The sequence below is a fragment of the Protopterus annectens genome, chromosome 1.part2, assembly GCF_019279795.1.
Source record: "Protopterus annectens isolate FY-2018-M chromosome 1.part2, PAN1.0, whole genome shotgun sequence".
NCBI classification, from domain to species: domain Eukaryota; kingdom Metazoa; phylum Chordata; order Ceratodontiformes; family Protopteridae; genus Protopterus; species Protopterus annectens.
This window is the reverse complement of record NC_056727.1, coordinates 298989067-299005774: the sequence shown is the minus strand read 5'-3', so window position 1 is coordinate 299005774 and position 16708 is coordinate 298989067.

Sequence of the window (16708 nt, the reverse complement as noted above, 5' to 3'; positions counted from 1 at the left end):
GAACCAAGGTTGCAGATTAGAAGTCATTTTCAAGTTCCCTTGTGACATCCAAACCCTTCAAAAAGTAATTGAATGTGTAAATACCAAGTGATCTGTGCTGTGTCCCTTTCTGCTTTGCATCTATTTTCCAGACCTCCAAACTCAGTCAATGATTAGCTGATGACTGCAAGTTGAGTGTGGTTGTTAATTCCTCTTTAGATACGTATACCTCAAAAACAAACTAATGAAAATGTATTCCTGGTTCACAGAAAAAGGGGCTCAAAATAAACACTGAGAAATGCAGCAGCATCCCCCTTTGGGAGGCACTTCATCAAAGTGCATTTTAAACACACCTTTACTGTATGAATCAGAGATCAGGGATGTGGGCACATGGGTTAATAATTCCCCACCCCCTTCTTTGACCATCACTTAGTGACTGTTATTAATAAATCCTTCTACATTTTGCAACTAATTGTCAAGGACATGTCTTCTAAAACTAACATAGTCATTGGCTGTCTGTATTTGTCCCTAGTCAGACCCATTATGTAATATACTGCACCCTTCTGCATGCATCTGGCTAGACACGTAAAACATTCAAAAGAGCACTGAGGTTCCTAAGGAAAAAGGATTTCTCATCTCAAAAAACTTAGCTGCCAGAAAAGACTGGAGTCTTTACCTTGATGTGTACTGAGAGTCATATAGACTCCATATGCCAGACTTGTACCTGCCTTATCATGCACTTACAGATCCAGTTATTTTTGACTTCCTATTCCTGTACAAGGTGTTCTCAACACCAGAACCAGATATCTTAATCTCAATCAGGAAATAAATAAAAACTAGGTGGAGAGAGATGTTCATCACCCAGCACCTCCCCTTACTCTTTAATAAACTCTTGGCATGCAAAGCAGTGTGATTGTCTGTCATATTTTAGACATAGCTTGGACAGTAGAATGGATGCCCTTAAATGTACAGCAGGACGCAGAGGCATTACTGTCCTTGGAAAAGGAGGTAGACCCTGAGGATGGGCATTGCTAAGCTGTGCCTGGCCATTGGTCTGACTTGCCTTGTACAGCCTATGATTCTGTGATCCCACAAATATGTTTGTATGATTGATTTTGAAGATGGTGATTGAAGTTACTTCTAAATGACGATGCTGGTGTGGTTGCTATTTGTGCACCAGCACTGATTCACTGTTTGGAGTCTTTTCTCCTTTCTCAACAGTTGTGCAACAGTGGAGTTCATATATTTAAATAAGGGGGTGTGGGGTAATACCTACCCAAATGGGATGGAGACAGGGAGCTGGCCCCCTTCAAAAACAATTTAAGGTACTTTCCTCTGTATGCTGTTTTCTGCTAATTGTGATTTGACATATTGAGTTTTCATCTGATTGGGTTTAGTGTTTTGTGAATCAAGAAAATTAATATTCTATGAAAATGTTGTATAGCCTTATTTACATATCTATATCAGCCCTAACAAGCATAGCAGCTTCCTATAAAATACAGACTTATAGCAATTGACCCCCCCCCATGCACTCAACACATTCTCTTATGCTGAAATACATAAAAAATAATAGATTTGCAAACTTCCATTGAGCTGTATTCAACTTATGACTTTGCTTGGCATACGTTTTTGAATAATAATTATGAAATGAGTCCAAAGGTTTGATTGATTTTTCTTTCTTTTTTTTTTTTTGTAATCTGAAAATGCAGCAAATAATGTGGCCACGTTTCTAATTCAAGTATACACTATTGTATGCAAATGATAATTTCATTTCACCAACCAAAACATTACATCATTATCTGAGGGTAGTATGACACATGTAGGCCTCCTAACTGTGTCTGTCAGAAGCTGCCATGATCTCTGTACTTCACAGCAATACCAAATCATGTGCCTATAGTCTGTAGCAGATATCACTGAACTACCAGGCTTGTGATCTGCATGTTAATAGGAGACTTTGCCAAATATATAACATTTTTATAAAGCTATATCTACATGGTACTGGTATACATTTGTTGTTTATAATATGTAAAAGCTAACTTTAAATACTTTCTAAAAGCCATTACCTCAAATTATTCCTACTGTTTATTAACTTCAGTTTCTACTGGCCGTAACTCACTGTCACTGGGTGAATTAGCTGGAATCAAATACCATGGGGAAAATTTTCCCTTAATGTACCCACGTTTTTACTCCATTCACAGCATTATCTACATGTTGTTAGTCCAGTTGAACTTTGTATGTTGCAACGCATCCTTTAACTGAAAACGTTGCTACCATTTAATATCCCCATCTTCTGGTAAAATACGGTTTTGTGAAAGATGTCCACCTGTCTTCAGTACCATTCTAGTTGTCTGAGACATAATAAATGCCCTTGGATATCTAGCCTAAACTACAAACAGATCTGTCCTGAAGTTTATCATTTTCATTGGCCCATTATCTCGTGTACACAAACTACTGCATTCTACTGCCTTTAATCTTAATTAAAATTCAGACTATTTTTCTATACCCCCAGGATCCAGGATTTTGAATGACGAGTTAGCCAACTCCCCTCAATTATGTTGCAACACAACTGCCATTTTGAAACAGAACCAAATTGTTTTTTCCCCTCACTGCTAACTCTCAGAGTTGCAAGAAATACTGTAAATATCCTGTACCTTAGAGATGAGCAGGAAGCAAACTGGGCTAGACCCAGTTAAGTTATGGCAAGAAATAAAATACTTAAAATGGACATTAAATAAGTCTTGAGCTACCAATAGTGAACCAATAACATTGAATCACTCCATCTTTGCTGAAGATTTATCTCCATTTTTGCAGTCCACCATAACTGACATAACTATATCCTTCAGCCTGTTATGCAGCAACCTTTCACTTCTCTGAATTTTTAGTAAAACAAACCAAGTCCATACTTCTCAATCTCAAAAATTCAGGATCTAAATCCAGAAATTTTCACCCCCCCCCCCCTTCTAAACTTGCAACTAAAAAAAATCACTAAATCTCTTACTTATACATTTAACATTTCTTTCACCTCAGGCACTGTTCCACCAGCATGAAAACATGCAGTTATAATCATTCTACCTAAAGTCAATTATCCTAATAGGCTGAAAGATTTTAGACCTATTTCTACCCTATGCCTATTAATAAATGTTTGATAAACTTTTATGCAAGTAACTACTTAAGCACATGAACAGCTATGGCCTGTTATGTGATACACACAGCATAGCTTTCAGAATGTCTTCAGAACCTTTACTACCCTGGTTATGACCACTGATATCATTTATTGCAGCCTGATTGAGGGGCTTATTACTGCAGACCTTTTTGTTGACATGACAACTTTTGAAATGGTGAAACATACCCTTCTTCTCTGCAAACTCAAAAGACTCTCCTTTGGAGTTAACACTCATTGCTGGTTTCACAGCTACCTAAACGTCAGAACCTTCGGGTTTGTAGCAGTGTTTCACCCTCAACTGCTGGTAAACTTAATACAGGTTCACCTTAAGGGTCTGTGCTAGCCTCTTCTCTTCTCTCTCTGTGTTAATGATCTCCTCCCAAGAATTACCAAATCTTAAATTAATAATGCATGCAGACGATATGCTGCTCTTGCATTCCAGTACTAACCTCTCTGACCTGCAAACCAAGTTACATGTCAGTTTCACTCAGTTATGCACCTGGTGCACTACTAAGAAACTACTAGTTAACTATAAGAAAACCAGTGCCATGGTCTTTGTGTCAGCTAAGACATTACCCACTGTTCCTCTTATTCTCTTAACAGATCTTAATAGGAGCAGAATACCTAATGTCACTGAACAGAAGTACCTAGGCCTAATACTCATCCTTACCCTTTCCTTTACCACACATACACATTTTGTAACTAATAAAGTCCTTCTTCATTTAAGACTGTGTTACAAGATCAGTCATCCCCTTTCACCCATTGCTCACATGGTCATTGCTAAAAATATTTTAACACCCAAACTTGAATATGACCTTCCTTTTCTCATTATGAATTCAGCCCACAATATTCACAGAATACAGACTGCTGAAAATAAAATCTGCAAATGTATTTAATTTGCAGACCACCCAAAACACCATTGCAATTTACTAAAACATTCCAGGTTGCTTTCAGTGCCTCACATGGCCACTTTTCTTCTAAGTGCTCTAATTTATAAGGTGTTAAAACACAGTCACTACCTCCTTTAAGACTGAACCCACCTTTACAAGACATCCATTATGCATTCAGAAGTGTAGAGGACTACAGTTTCTTTCAAGTACGCCCTCCATTTGAAACTATTTTAAGTGAGAGAGCCTTCTCCAGACTGGGACCTGCTACCTGGAACCACCTGCCTAGAGACATCAAAAAGCTAGAAACCAATCAAAGGTTCAAAGATGCATTTAAAGAGCATCTCTTTGCTGAATCTACCAGCAGCTGTGGCCATGACAATGGTTATACAGTTTATCAACCAATACCATGAATAATAGAATACATTTACTAAACTTTTCTTGTTCTCTTAATTTCACATCTTAAATGTATATAGGAGTTTATGCATTACATCTATGATTGGCAACTGTATTTTATGTTTATCTTAGCTTGCACTTTGTGTGTGAGTGTGTGTGTGTGTGTGTGTGTGTGTGTGTGTGTGTGTGTGTGTGTGTGTGTGTGTGTGTGTGTGTGTATGTATATATATATATATATATACATAGCCGGCATTAGGCATAGGCCAACTAGGCGGCTGCCTGGGGTGCCGGTCTAGCAGGGGCGCTTTCCCAGTACTCATCTGGTGTAGGTAGACCAGGATGAGGGCACCGGGTGTTGTGGTGGGGGCACTGTGGAGCCCTTTTGCCTAGGGCACCAGTTGACCTAAGGCCACCCCTGTGTGTGTATATATATATATATATATATATATATATATATATATATATAAATCCCAAGAGTGGCCAGTACGATCACCACTGTTCCAGGCATAAAATTAGTTTATTCAGTGGAAAATAATTAAAACATATAAAAAAATAATAAAAGAATGAACAGTTTCGGGTGGCTTCCACCCTTCCTCTGATTCTACATACAATAGCTGAAAAAACTTTTAAATGTGCCTTAACCAATCATAAAAAAGACAAAAATCTGGCCTACCAATGAAAATCCACACATTTGTCACAGATTTAAATAAGGTTGGACTCAGTAAATGCATAATGCAGTTTAGAGACTCCTCCAATGAAAATTTACTTAGCTTGAACCAATCATATTGAGCATAACCATGCCTTTTATGCTACTGGCGGAACATAAAAATTATTCAACCATATAGGTTAAAACAACATTGTATGAATTACTTCCCTCAAAGGTCAGAAATAAACATAACTGATCTGGGTCAATAAAATAAATTAATTGTATGAATATTCAACTCTGTAAAAAGCTAAGGCATCATATAATATTGTTAAAACAAACAAGTCCATATTTATGTTTCCTGAAAGTAACAGTACTGCAGTAATTTGCTCTAAATGATGTAAAATACATCCTTGCTCTGTCAACATGTCTAAGATCCATTAGGCCCCTACCATTCCACATACTACATTCTGAACTCAGAATTATAGCACCTTTGTTAGGGAATCTGTTTATACAGAGAAATTAGATGAACTTTACATGGACATTTCTACTTTTGGTAGTAAACTTCAGCAAATAAAAGCAGTAAGTTACTCAGAGATTACAATGACTTTAAGAATGGCCAGATTTTTTCTTGGTCTAGACATAAGAAGAAGGATGATTCTAACAATGATCACACTTTATCTATCAATCCAGTAAAAGAAGTTCAAATAGTAAATAATTCAGTCAAAAGGGATCTGATAGCTAATATGAACTTGGGCATTAGAAGGAAAGAAACTAATGCATCCATGTCGTTTTTTCCAGCTCTGCCCATATTGCTGAAACAGCCAGTGTTAGACAAGCAGGGTCATTCAATCAACAGAGATTGAAAGAGAATGAAAATGTCACGGGACAAATAGCCATTGATTTGACTAGTGAAGTTAGTGACAATTTGGTGGTCAACCTGAGTTCCATAGAACTGACAGACTCACAGCTGGGTGTTTTAAACAAAGATTTGACTTTTATGTCGGCATCATCTTCAAGACTGAGTAATGTGATAATTGACTTGTGATTGTTCTGTAGAAATATAATGCTAAAATCCACATTTGGCAATAATGACTGTATTGTTCCATCAGTCTTGAAAAAAATAAATTAATTTATCCCACAGAAGAATCACACAGTGGACACTTTTTTGAAAATTTGTGAGATAGAAATAGCCAAGAAATTGAATGAACCTCATCATCATTTTGTTTATTTGAAATCCAAGGAAAGACAGGCACTAATAGATCTACAGTCTAATGATAAATATAGTGATCTGCTCTGCCGACAAAGGAAGAGCAGTGGTTGTTCCTGAGAAAGTTCTATGTAGCGATAGAATGATATCCATGTTGACAGATGAGATCACTTACAAAAAAATGAATACATTGAATGTCAATAACATGGTACATTCTGTTAGTAATATCCTCTTTGAGCTCCTATCCACTTGAAGAACTGAGCAATTTGTATGATTTTTTGGTTGTCACTTCTCTACAGATTCCCCTGAATAAAAAGCTTGCCTAAGATACAGAAAGGTGTCATTCCTCCACCACTGTATACTATTGTAGCTAGTAGGGGTTGGCTCTCTGAAACACTTGCCATATATATTGAACAGCGGCTAAAATTGGTTTTAGTGAAGGGCAGTTCTGTTTTGAAGAATACACAACACTTTTTATCCACATTATATGAGCATGTAACATCATATGACCATAGGGGATCCAAGCTGATGGTAACAATGGATATTCAGAATTTGTTCACTGTGATCCCTAATAGATATGGAATACAAGTTATTAGAGCCTTTTTATTGGAACACAGTGAGGTCAGCAATGAGAAGATTGATTTAATTTGTACTCTTTTGAGATTAGTGCTGGAGAACAATGTATTCTGCTTTGAAGAACAGATATACTGGCAGAGATTGGAATTAGTGATGGGCACTCCCTGTGCTAACAGCTATGCTAGCATTGTATTAGCTCAATGGGGGAGGGGGGGCTATACTGCCCTCAGTAAAAATCCTTTCAGTTCCCTAGTTCTTTTTTACAAGAGACTCAACAGTGATATTTATTTTCTATGGGAAGATATAACAGAGCAACTGTCTGATTATGTTAAGTAATTGAAAGGTACTACAGATTTTTTGAGGTTCACCACCCATAATTCTCTTAATAAAGTAGATTTTGTTGACTGCGATGACTGAAATGGATGAGAATGGAGCCATTAATACAATGATACACCAAAAAGAATGCAGGAAGAATAAAATCTTGCATCGGTCAAATATGCATCTCAAACATATTTATAACATCATCAAAGGGCAAATGCTACATAACTCCAGGATGCATACTAGAGAAAGAGATTATTTGGAAGCTAATGAAAGGTTAGCCAACCAACTACAAGCCAGAGGTTATAGGAACAAAGAAATTGAAGCACAACAACAGTCGATAGTACAGCTGAGAACTACAAGGGGTAGACCCTTTTACTCTGATACAGCTTCAAAAGAGTTGGTCCAGAGTGAAGTTAGTAATTATGAAAGTAATGTCAGAGTGTTATTAACTTACTCAAGTGACATCAGTTGTGTTAATGATATTAATAGAGATAACTGGAAAATTCTGACTAGTGATGAAACCACAAGGAGAATTGTAGGTGACAAACCTCGGTTTACTTATAGGAATGGAAAAAAACTTGAAACAATTATTATGTGATAAATCCAACATAGAACTGGAGATGAAGACCAATAAGAAGGGTACATATCCTTGTAGTGTGTGCATTATGTGCAAATATATTTGCAGGGAACAGACCTTTAAGCATCCAGTAAACAACAGAAGTTAGACTCTTCATGGTTATGTTGATTATAGAACCAAAATGTGATGTATATAGCGTGCTGCAAAGACTGTGATTCATTTTATGTAGGGAAAACTAATAGACATTTTAAAGAACAAATTTTTAAGCACATGAGTGACATGAAATTTAAAGATCAGAAAAATCAGCTTTATTTTTCCATTGGTTTCTTGATATAAGAACCTGGGTATATGCTAGCCCCTATTGTTTTTTTTCATATAAGCAATGTGATTAGCTCATTGTTTTGTTCATTCACTAGTGCTGAGTCACAAATTTGAGATGATGTGCTTTCATCGGTAGGTACTAGGCTATTGGCCCTAGGGCCTATATAAGCCTAGCCAAAAATTTACCCTGGCTTTCACCACCCAATAAAATTATTTTCCTGTGCCCCTGTCGAGCAGAGCCACAAATGTGATCCCCAGGGTGAATTTCCTATTTCCCATCCAATCATCAAGATTTTTCTTGAAAAGTGCTAATGAGGAGCTTTGTTTGATATAGATAGGTAGTTTGCTGCAGAGTATGGGAAGTCTGTGGGACAGGAATCTATCCCTCCAGCATGTTCTGTTTATTGTGGTGACAAGGTTTAGGTCCCTAGAGCATGTAGCTTGGAGGGATTGGGATTTCTTAAGTGGAGCATGTCCAACAGCTCTGGGTTTGACATAGCTTTGTATGTTAGGCAGAGATTGCCTCTGAGTAGGAGATATGCAACAGAGTAAAGCTGGAGTTTTTTCAGACGGTCTGCGTAAGACATCTGTTTGAGGCCAGTAACTCTCTTTGTGAGGTATTTCTGCAACCCTTTCAGTTGTTGTAGATGTCTTGTGAGGTACATAACAAAAGGGGCGTTTTGGGGGTACTCTATAATAGGTCTAATGAGTGACGAGTAGAGGGGAACAATGAACTCTTTTTTCCTGGATGAGAAACCTTTTGTGATGGTGTGCCACATTGAAGGATTTCCTGATTACTGTGGTGATGTGATTATCAAAGGAGAGACTACTGTCCACCTGTATCCCAAGGTCTCTTATCATACTTTTGGTGTTAAGTAGACTACCGCCTATGTGGTAGTTCATGGGTACAGAGTTTTTACCAAAGGGGATAACAATGCACTTATTGGCATTGAGCTTGAGGTCATGGCTTTTACACCAGGCATCTGTATCAGTGAGGCCCTTTTGTAGGATGTCCACATTGGTTTACCATTAGAAAGGCGATTCACACTCGGGTGAACAGCAACTGTTTGAAAGGCTGTTTGCAAACGCCGAATGAAAAAAAGTTTGAATGTGCAATGAGCAAATGCACAGTGAAATTTGCTCATTGCACATTTGACATTGTGGGGCAGATTGCACTATAGTGGGGTTTGGAAAATGGTCCCTTTCCCCACTGTAGTGTAATCTCGGAGTTAGAATATTAAAGTAGTGAGGTTTTGGGGGCGCAGCCCTCCACATGGGGGGGGTGCATTGGGGCTTGCCCCCCTGCTTTACATTTCTTTTTTTTTCCGTTCGACATCAATGTTTGAAAAACAGCAAATCTGCTTTTCGATTTGCTGTTTTTCGAACATTAAGGACTATCGCTGTTTTAACTTTCGTGGTTACAAGTCGCTCATATGAGCATTCGTACCTCTGTGATTCGGCTTTATAAAGGTAAACCGTCCACATCATTAGGAGTTTTGATTATGGCTTCTAGTTTGCAGTCATCTGCAGATTTCATTAGCCAAAGACCTTCTGTGTTAGCTTGTACTTCAGAGAAGTAGATACCAAACAAGAGAGGACCCAGGACTGAACCCTGTGGTACTCCACTTGTCAGTGGTTTGAAGTCGGATTTGGAGTCTGCTACTTTCACAGTGTGGGTTCTCTCAGTGAGCCAGTTGGCAACCCATCTTGAGACATAGGGATTTATACCTAGTTTAGTGAGTTTATCTATAATTCCAGAGTGGGGATGGTGTCAAAAACCTTGTTGAGATCTATATAGGCTATGTGAACCACCTTACCCTCGCCTACAGCTTTGATGACTGCTTCAAAGAAGTCTGTCAGGTTTAGGAGACATGATCTGCCTTTTACAAACCCGAAGTGGTGGGGTCCAGAGTTTGGAGATCACCAATTTCTTTGTTTATAAGTTTCATGATGATCCATTCCATGGCCTTATAGACCAGGCTGGTCAGGCTAATGAGGCGGTAGTTCCCGGGGTCCGTGGTGGCTCCCCCTTTGTGGAGTGGGATAACCGTCATTGTGCGCCATTCAGTGGGCACAAAGCCTGAGGTGAGGCTATGACTGAGCATGATACTTAGGTGGGGTGCCAGTTCATTTTGTAGTTCATGTAGAACACAGCCTGGGATATTGTCAGGTACCATTGATGCTGTGTTCTTTGCTTTGGAGAGTGTGTTTTTTACCTGTGCAGCCGTGATTACAGGAACTTTGCATTCTTCCAGTATAGAGATGGGCCCTTTAGGGGGTGAAATTAGCACTGAACCTGTCTGCCAGGATGTTGGCAATATCAGTTGGCTCTGTATATTTAGTGCCATTGTGCTGTAACTCAGAGCAGATCTGAGTGTTGCCATTGAGATTCTTGACATAGCTATAGAATGCTTTATGGTTGTCTGTAGAATCAGTGTTGATTTTGTTTTCAAAACTAGCTTTGGAGGATTTTATGAGGGATCTCAGCTTCTACCTAAAGCTGACCAGGGAGTTCCTAAAATCATGGGATTTTACTCTTTTTTGCAACAGTTTCTTTGTTCTGTTATAGAGTTTGTTTATGGCAGAGGTCCACCAGATTGGCTTCCTTTTTTTTGAGGCTAGCATCTTGGTTCTGTTAGGGATAGCATGATCCATGCACTCATGTTTGTGCTTATAAAGTGCATTTGTGTAGGATTCAGCAGTCGTACCTCTATTGTCCATCTGCATGGGTGTCGTGAAGTTTGTCACTTATGTCTTGAGAAGCGTGAAGTTGGCTTTGGAGAAATTTTTTACGGTGGTTTCCCTAATGGGGGTGGGAGCAGGATGTGGATGTCTAGGGTGATTAGCTTGTGGTCGGATCTGACCAGCAAGGAATTGACCTCTGGTGTGGAACACCAGTCGCCCTTGTTGGTAATGACCAGGTCTAGGATATTGCTGCCCTTGGTGGGGGTATGGATCCGTTGATCCAAGGTATTGAAATTTATGAATTCCAGAAAAATGTTAAGCAAAAGAGTTGGTACATGAGTAGTTTTCCCAGTTAATGGTGGGGTAGTTGAAATCATCCATTATAAGGTTGTTGGGTTGTACCCTAATATTTTCCAGTGTATCAAGAAATGAGGAGTGGGAATCATGAGGCATGGTGGGGTATCTGTAGCAAGCTACAATTATTTCCCAGAGTTAGTTGCACTTGGATAATCTCGGGTGCATTATTCTGAGCAACTAGCCTGGAGGTGTAGCTATCCTTAATGAATATGGTCACGCCTCCACTTTCAGTGCTTCGGTCCGGGTTAGGTGGCCGAAAGGCGTGGTATGAATTATAGTCTGGTAATGCAGGGGTGCTGTCTGGAGCCTTGAACCAGGTCTCTGTCAAAGCACAGATGTCGATGTTCTCCATTTTAAGGAGTGTCTCGAGTGAGTACATTTTGAGGTTTAGACTTCTAGTATTGATAGCATTACCCTCAGATTTTGCTTGCTTGTACCTGTTATGGTGGTGAATTTGTCATTTGAGTCTTGCCTAAAAAAGGCACTATAGGGGTGGCAAGAGCCTTAGCCAGTATCCGGAATCCCAAGGGCAACAGGTGCAGGCCATCTCTGGCAAAGCATCGTGGTCTGTCGATCATGTCATCCCAGGCAAAAAGATACTGGATTCCTTTAGAATGACACCAGAAGCTTAGCCAATTGTTGAAGTCAATCATTTTGCCCTTGTACTGTGGTATCATTCTGGGTGATGGCAGGATGCTACTCAGGGCTAGGGTCATACCTGCCTGGGCTACAAGATCGGACAGCTCCTTCATGTCTCTTTTGATGTAGTTCAGGGAGGTACCTCTCAGGTCAGAGTCATATTTGTTTTTGTTGTGGAGTGAACTGAGTGCGTGCATTATGTTGTGGATCCTGGCACCTGACAGGCAGCTGACAGTAACTTTCTCCTTTTTTAGCCTGGTGAGTGGAACATCAGTGTGCTGTGCTATAGAGTCACCTATGACTAGTGTGTTGGGTATGTTGTTATGCCTTATGGGCTATGGTTGAGTGGCACACTGAGTTTGTGGGCTATGTGTCATTTGGGTTACATTGGGGGGTAGAGGTTGCTTGCATTTCTGCTTTGGAGGTCTCTGTTGCTTGAGCAGATTTTTTTATTGAGAGCTTCCATGTATATAGGTATGTGTTTTGTGTTTCTGTGTGTGTGCTTTGGTGGTGTAGGTTTTGAGGGACTATGTTATGAGTGTGGTGTGGTGCATGTATTTACCTTCTCCTCTTGACTGTCTATTCCAGTCTTGGGTGAAGAGACCTTTGCTTCCAGTTTGGCTATATAAGTGCATCTCTCACAGGTTGTAGTGTTGGGTGGTAGGAGGAGAGGGTTGCTGTGTACATGAGGCAATTGCTGCATTGCCCTAAGATGCCCAGATTCATCAAGTAGTCAGGATAAAACACCGGGAGCTGACCCTTAGACGTGCCTGGATAGGTGCTTATTTATTAAGTACTAAAAACTGTTTTCCTCTAGACAAGTGAGGAAAGTTGAGTGCTGTAGTAATTTGTAGCTTAATTAGTGCTTACAATGAGTTCTGAACAAGTGCAGAGCTGAAAGAAACAGATTTGAGTGCTAAACCTAAAAAAACTGGCTAGTTCTAAGGGAAAATTTGAAGAGCAGACTTTATGGCGCTGGGAATAGTTTAACCCTAGCTAAGCGACGATGCATAAAGTGTATTTTTTTTTTATATAATAGTAGCAAATGAGAAAACTGATTTAAACAAATTAACCAATTAACCAGTAAAGAGCTAAAAGCTGAGCCCTGTTCCAGCAGTCTTCGATCAGACAAGTTCTAACTGGACACTCCTGCCACTAGGGTGCAGGGGAACCTTTTCCAAAAAAAGATGGCCTGGATTAGTGCTCCAGTTATACAAACAAAGCTAGATTCAGAAGGTCTGACTCTAGTCTATCCTACAGCAAACAAGGCACACCAGTTTCAGAAAGAAATAGTTCAAATAAGCAGACACAATGAGCCTTTAACCAGAAACTCCCAGCTCAAAAGGGCAGAATCTACCCTCTCCTCCCACAAGAGTGCAGACCACACACCTTCTTAATGTAAAATAATTGGCTCGAAGCCCATGTGCTTAAACCAGAAATAATACACTTTCAGAATAACAGATAGTAAGTCTTCAATCAGCAACTCCCACCTTAGAAGGATGTAAGCAACCTGTCCTGCCACAACAGTGCAGAACACAAACCTTCCTAATGTAAAACAACTTGTCTGAAGCCCAAGTGCTTAAACCAGAAGGCTTAGAATAACAGTTACAATTTAATCAGGATACTACCAAGCAGTAATAAATGCAGCAGAATAAATAAAATGTAGTACTTTTAAGAAGAGGCAAAAGCAAAATAAAGAAATAAAGTAGGAAGAAACTCAAATACAGTAAAAGCAGATGGGTTGGTACATTCGTGAGAGTGTTTTCTCCGGTTGCTAAGAAGTTTATTTATTTTTAATATATGTTTATGTTAAATTTTTTATGCTTCTTTGGCTTTTTATGCAACATATATAAGGAACCTGTTTGTTATTGGTCCTTTTTTTCTTTATATCTAAGGTGATTGGTTCAGAGTCATTCCTATTTATTTGCTCCTTAGTATGTTTTTTCAACACATTAAGTAAATTATACATTTCTCAATAGAGGCTTTTATTGAACCTTTTATGTTGATTTTGTTGGTTTTATAATAATTGATTTAGTAAAGAAATTGCTTGCTATTGGTCTAATCCCCATTATAGATAAGATGATTGGTCTAGAGCCGGTCTTAGTTACCTATTGTCACAGTTCTCCTTTAAGTTCAGTTGACGTCATTGATTTCAGTATTTTACCATCATGACTTTCAAGGAGACTTTATATGGTAATGTGCTTTTATTTGCTGTATTATCTTTATAAGTCATGTGATTGGTCAAGAGATGACTACTCTGGTTTATTTTGAAAGGCTATCATTGAAACGAGCCATGATTGGTAATAATAAAGACCTTTAGGTTATTTATTTATAACTTGGTTTTCCTGAATGCTTGGTTGTTGGTTTATTATTGACTGTTTTGATTTGTTAATTGTCCTCGGATTATAGAGACTGCTAGTAATATATTTTTACATTGATATTTCTTTTGAATGTTGATAAGGTTTTGTATGTGTTTATCAGCTTGTTAGACAATTTGTTTTTCACATGAATCTGTAAGCAATCTATGTTTTTATAGTATTATGGACCCATAGTGGACTACGGACCTTTTAGAAAGTTTTTTTGCTGTTTTTCCATTGTTTATTTGATCTATAATCGCTTAGTGATTTTCATCAAGGCTTATGTTGATGATATGGATGTAGTTTTAACTTTATATTGTGGAGTGTTTTTTTTTTATTTTGGATCAAATGACCTGATGGATTTTAATGATGCAGATCCACTAAGAATGTGTTCTGAGTATTGTAGACGCTGCAGCATTGTATTATTCAGGATGTATGTTTATGGTTGACTCTTTTCTGTTGGCTGTTTGATCAGGCTTAGTTTGTGATTAGTTCTTACGTGTTTTAGTCATCTGTTATTAAGGTACATACATATATTTAATCTTTTCTGATACTATTGTCTATACTAACAAAGTTGCTAAAATTTTGATTTCAGAATGCAGAATGGTAATGGCCTAATCGATCTTAGAAATGTTGACATAGCAAGAATGTATATTGCATCATTTAGAGGAAATTATTGCAGTGCTGTTACTTTCAGGAAACATAAATATGGACTTGTTTGTTTTAACAATATTATACAAGGTCTTAGCTTTTTATAGAGTTAAATATTCATACAATGAATTTGTTTATTTTATTGACCCAGATCAGTTATGTTTATTTCTGACTTTTGAGAGAAGTAATTCATGCAATGTCATTTTAACCTATGCGGTCGATTAATCTCTATGTTCCACCAATAGCATAAAAGGCATGTTATGCACAATGTGATTGGCTCAAGCTAAGTAAATTTTGATTGGGGTGCCTCTGAATTGTAGTATGCATTTACTGATTCCAACCTGTTACTTACTTAAATCTGTGAGAAATGTGTGGATTTTCATTGGTAGGCTGGATTTTTGTCTTTTTTGTGCTTGGTTAAGGCACATTTAAAAGTTTTTCAGCTATTGTATGTTGAATCTGAGGAAGGTTGGAAGCCACCTCAAAGTGCTCATTCTTTTGTTTTTTTTATGTTTTAATTGTTTTCCACTGAATAAACTTGTTTTATGCTTGGAGCTGTAGTGATCAGACTGGTCATTCTTGGGCTTTATCTTTGTCTTCCACAGTGCCATTCTTTGAGTAGCATAGCCTTTGGTGTTTATAAATATATATACACTCAATGCACTCTGACTGTTTCTTTTAATGCTACCCTATCTTCATTCAGTCTTACTGTGTTCTGAATTTTGTTACTGTTGATTGAAAGTATGTATTTTCTGCTATTTGAGCTCAGGTGGTGACTGAAGACCAGTTCACTTACCCACTAAAGAAGTAGTAGATAAATAAATATCCTTCCTACAACTGCCAGAATGTAATGATAAAAACTTGTGAGACTCATGCCTCCTTTTCTAACAGGCACAGGTGATTATGCTTTTGCATATTCTGGGCCTAGTTCTGGTCCACAAAAATTGCACAGTTAAATATTGCATTTTTGTCACATAAATTATAAAAACTGCATGCAGGTAAGTGTCTCATCATAAGCCTTGGGCAGCAAATGTGTTTTCATTGCTATAACCTACTTTGTCATGGTAAGAATAATTTCTTCCAAATAGCAATTCATCCCCTAATTTTGTCTAACTATGGTTTAAAATTGGTTTCAATAACCTTGGGCATAATCTGTGCAAATATAACTAAATATGTACATTCAGTTACAAACTGAAATGGTTATATACTTTCTGCAAATTGTAATACATTGCATTAGATAATAGAAATTTAAATAGATTTGATTAGACAATGGAATAATTTTGATTTTGGTCATATTCACCCAAGTAAACTGCAGTGTCTTCTCTCTAAGTTACCCAGCATACTTCATAGAATGATATTACAATCATCTGAAAACAATGTAGAAAAAGTTACCTTGAGAGCTAGGAACCTGAATGCCATCATTTATAATCTGATTTTTGAAAAACATGTCTAGTACAAAGAACATTGAAATAAATAGAGTGCAGCTAACAAACCTTTGTTCTACCATTATACACATTAAATGGTTGGAAAAGAATACTGCTCACACACACCTGAGGTGAAAAATTTGTATACGACAATTTATTTTTCCTTGTATAATTTTTGTTTATTCTTTCTTGTTCTAAAGTCTACCTTAACATTTGAAATCTACCGTAGCAAATGCATTTTGAAAGTGAATTAAAATGATTGCTGCTTGTAAACTCTTAATTTGTAACAATTTCTGCATATTAAATATGAGGGTCTGTATCACAACATTGAGCTTTCGATCATTGTAATATTGAACCCGAAAGTCCGAAACCCAACAAAAATGAAAACACAGAACAGCGATTTTTTTCCCAGGGAAAAAATAATCACTGTTTCGTGGCAAAAAAAATGTAACCTTAAACTAGACTTAAACCCAAAGTGGGGGGCTGTGCCCCCCACACCCCCCTAACTTAAATATTTCAACT